The sequence below is a fragment of the Pipistrellus hanaki genome (assembly GCF_964339955.1).
Source record: "Pipistrellus hanaki genome assembly, chromosome: X".
Classification (NCBI taxonomy): Eukaryota; Metazoa; Chordata; class Mammalia; order Chiroptera; family Vespertilionidae; genus Pipistrellus; species Pipistrellus hanaki.
Window position 1 is genome coordinate 52,563,822 of NC_140524.1, and position 4,832 is coordinate 52,568,653.

Below are 4,832 nucleotides of genomic sequence, written 5' to 3' on the forward strand. Positions count from 1 at the left end.
TGATGTTGGCTGTGGTTTTATCATATATAGCTTTTATTATGTTGAGGTATGATCCTTGTACTCCCACCTTGTTGAGAGTTTTTATCAGGAAAGGGTGTTGGATTTTATCAAATGCTTTTTCTGCATCAATTGATATGACTATATGATTTTTATCTTTCCATTTGTTTATGTGATGTATCATGTTTTTTGATTTGCAGATATTGTACCATCCTTGCATTCCCGGAATAAATCCTACTTGGTCATGGTGAATGATCTTTGTGATGTTCTTCTGGAGTCGATTTGCTAGAATTTTGTTGAGGATTTTGGCATCTATGTTCATGAGGGATATTGGCCTGTAATTCTCTTTCATTGAGTTGTCTTTATCTGGTTTTGGTATTAGAGTGATGCTGGCTTCATAGAAGGAGTTTGGAAGTGTTCCTTCCTCTTGAATTTTTTGGAATAGTCTGAGGAGGATGGGTTTTAGTTCTTCCTTGAATGTTTGGCAAAACTCTCCTGTGAAGCCATCTGGCCCTGGGCTTTTGTTTCCTGGAAGTTTTTTGATGACTGTTTCAATTTCTTCCCATGTCACTGGTCTATTGAGCTTTCTAGATCCTTCCTGATTGAGTTTTGGAAGGTGGTATTTTTCTAGAAATCTGTCCATTTTTTCCAGGTTGTCCAGTTCGTTGGAATAGAGTTGTTCGTAGGATTTTTTTTTACAATCCTTTGTATTTTGGCGGGGTCTGTTATTATTTCACCTGTTTCATTTCTGATTTTGTTTATTTGGGTCCTCTCTTTTGGTTTCTTGGTTAGCCTGGCTAGAGGTTCATGAATCTTGTTTTTCCTTTCAAAGAACCAGCTCTTGGTTTTGTTGATCTTATGTATTGTTTCTTTGGTCTCTATGTCGTTTATCTCCGCTCTAATTTTTATTTCCTTCCTTCCTTCTGCTTACACTGGGCTTTTCTTGTTGCTCTTTTTCTAACTCTTTCAGTTGTAGAATTATATAATTTGTTACCTGTTTTTTTTTTTTTTTTTTTTTTTTTTTTTTTTTTTTTTTTGCAATAGGATTGTAGAGATATGAAATTCCCTCTCAAAACTGCTTTTGCTGTGTCACATAGATTTTGGATTATTGTGTTTTCATTGTCATTTGTTGCCAGGATGTTTTTAATTTCTTCCTTGATTTCTCTGGTAACCCAGTTCTTGTTTAATAGCATGCTGTTTAATCTTCATGTGTTTGATTTCTTTGGATTATTTTTATTGTAGTTAATTTCCAGTTTCATGCAGCTATGATCTGAGAAGATGCTTGATATGATTTCTATCTTTTTGAATTTGAATAGACTTTGCCTATGTCCCAACATGTGGTCTATCTTTGAGAATGTCCCATGTGCACTTGAGAAGAATATATATTCTGTGGCTTTGGGTGGAATGTTCTGAAGATGTCGATTAATTCCATCTGGTCTAGTGCGTCATTTAGGATTGATGTTTCTTTGCTGATTTTTGGTTTAGATGATTTGTCCAAAGGTGATAATGGGGTATTAAAATCTCCTACTACCCTGTTTCCCTAAAAATAAGATAGTGTCTTATATCAATTTTTGCTCCCAAAGCTGCACTAGGTCTTCTTTTCAGGCGATGTCTTATTTTTCCATGAAGAAGAATACAGTACACATTAATTATTAAAGTAATTTTATTACCTCTATACGGTATGGTAGTATGGCAGTTGTCAACACAAACCAGACAAACTGTTAATCCTACAGTATCAAGAATTTACTTATTTATTCAATAACAATCATGTCATCATCTTTTGAACATGATCATAACAATCCAATTCCTGAATTTCCTCTTGAATTTCTTGTGACTCCATTTCTTTCAGAATCAGTGGACCAAATCTCTCATGTTTAGCCTAAGGGGGGGGGGGGGCTTACTTTTGGGGGTATGCCTTATATTTCACTCAAAAGGAAATCTGTAAGTAGGTCTTATTTTCGGAGGATGTCTTATTTTGGGGGAAACACGGTATCATTGTATTGCTATTAATCTCTCCCTTAATGTCCTCCAGCAGTTTTTTTTTTTTTTTAATGTATTTTGGTGCTCCTGTATTGGGTGCATATATGTTTACTATGGTTATTTCTTCTTGTTGGATTGCTCACTTTAGTATTATGAAGTGGATTTCATTTTCTCTTGTCATGTCCTTCACTTTGAAATCTAATGTGTCAGATATAAGTATTGCTTCCCTAGCTTTTTTTTTTCATTTCCATTCAACTGGAAAACCTTTTCCCAACCCTTCACCCTCAGTCTGTGTGTGTCTTTTTTTCTGAAATGTTTTTCTTGTAGAAAACAGATATATGGGTCTTATTTTCTTATCTAATCTATTACCCTATGTCTTTTGATTGGGGCATTTAATCCATTTACTTTTAAAGTTATTATTTATAGGTATTTATTTGTCGCCATTTTTATTCTATACCCCTGTATTCCTTCTTTGCTTCCTATTTCTTTATTTTTACAGCAGACCCTTTAGCATTTCTTGCATTGTTGGTTTGGTGATGATACCTTCCCTTAGTCTGTTTTTGTATGTGAAAATCCTGAATTCACCTTCAGTTTTGATTGATAGCCTTGTTGGGTACAGCATTCTTGGATTGAGACCCTTTGTTTGCATGACTTTGTATATTTCATCCCATTCCCTTCTAGCCTGATGAGTTTACATTGAGGAATCAGTTGCTAGTCTGATGGGGGCTCCTTTGTATGTAACTTTCTGACTCTCTCTGGCTGCTTTTAAGATTCTTACTTTGTCGTTGGTGTTTGCCAATTTAATTATAATGTGCCTTGGTATTGGTCTTTTGGGTTGGTTTCTTTTTGCTTGGGATTCTGCGAGCTTCTTGGATTTGTGTGTGTTTTTTTCTTCTCTATCTTAGGAAAGTTTTCTGCAATTATTCCTTGAAACAGTTTTTCTATGCCTTCCTCAGTTGCCTTTCCTTCTGGAACCCCTATTATTCTAATATTGTTTTGTTTTGTATTGTCCAAAAGTTCCCTTAGTCTCTTCTCCTGCTTTTTAATTTTTTTCCCCCAGATGCTGCTCTAATTGGGTATTCCCCACCCCCCATTTTGTCTTCTAGCTCACTGATGCAGTCCTCTGCTTCTTCTAGTCTACTCTTAATGCTTTCTATTGAGTTCTTTACAGTAGCGATGTCATTTTTCATTTCTTCTTGGTTCTTCTTCATTTCCTCTTGGTTCTTACTCATATTGTCAAATGTCTTCCATTCTTTTTAGCCATCTTATGACCATTACTCTGAATTCTTGCTCTGGTAGGTTGCTTGCCTCTAACTCGTTTACTTTCTTTTCTGGTGATGCCTGCTTTTCTTTTATATGCAGGCTGTTTCTTTGTCTCCCCATGATCTCTCTTTGCAGGATGTCTGGTTATGTAGTTCTCTCTCTTCTGGTTGATTTAAAGGCACAAAATACGACACAACCAGGTACAACACACAAGGCACTGAACAGAAATGTGTTTATAATATTAATAACCTCCAGTAAAGGTGAGCATTAGAGAAAGGCAAATAATGAGGTAGGAGAGATAGAAGAGTTAAAAAAAAAAAAAAAGGAGTGGTAAAATGTAGTTGAGAGAAGGTGGAAAAAAATAGAAAAACTAGAACAATACTAAGAGAGAAAGGAGAAACTAACTATATATATGAGATGCAAATCCCAATAGAACAACCCTTAATCACAGCAAATGCCAGCAACAAGTATCTGGATTTTAATACAATTTACACCAACTATTATCAAGCGTGGAAAGGGAAAGCAGAAGTAAAAAGCCAGCTAAAACACAGCTAACAAAAACATACAATCAAGCAAAAAGAATAAGCAAAACAGTCTCACACAAAAGCATAAAACTTCAATATAGTTAACATTCAACATACAACTACAAAATATAGAAAGACTATTTTCTTTTGTTTGTTTGTTTGTGGTGGGTTTGTTTTTTTAAGGACAGCGAAAAGGGAGGTGTGTATGGGCTTGGAGCAGGGGGTTGGAAATTAAATATACAGAAATAGGGTGAAATTTTAGCAGGGGGTAAACAGAAAGAATAGGGAAAATCTAGAGCAGAAAGGGTTAAGATAAACAGGACATTAAAGGGGGAAAGGTTAGAAAGAGAGTGACGGCATAAAGGTAGGGTTGAGATAGAATAAAGCATTGGTGAAGGGAAGGTAAAAATAGACTTTAGAACACTAATCTCGATGTAACATAAAGAGCAAATAATATGACAATTAAACAAATAATAATAAAAATAAACAAAAGTAAATAATATAAAAAGGTAAAATAGTAGTAGTTATAATGCTAATTACAGATAAAAATGTATTAATTAAAAAGGTAAAATCAAGTGAGGGCAAAAAAAATAGTTTCTTGAGTAGATGTTGCAAATAATGAAAATAAAAACAAAAATTAAAAAATAAAAATTAAAAAATTAAATAAAATCTGTAGTAGTAAAGGTCATTCACTTCCTCTATCGTTCTGTTTGGCACACCGGTTTCCCAGTCAGGACAGTATTGCAGATCCCTGCGTTTCACTGTTGTAATGTGGTCCTGATTTTTAGCGGGATTTTCTTTGATTTTTTTATTACACTAGGGTCAATTTGTGATTTAGCCTCTGGGTAGCAGTGTTTCTGGGTTGACTTCCAGGGCTCTAAAGCCCCTCTAGCTTTTTTCTTTTCTCTCTGTGACACTGATCTGTGGAGGCTGGGGTACAAGTCCGAGCCAACTGCACTCCCCTGTAATTCTCCAGATGTTCCTCCTTGTCAGATTAAAACGTGTTTTTCTTTAGATATCTCCCCTATTAGGAGCCCGTTCTATAATAAGGGGATACACCAGCCGAAC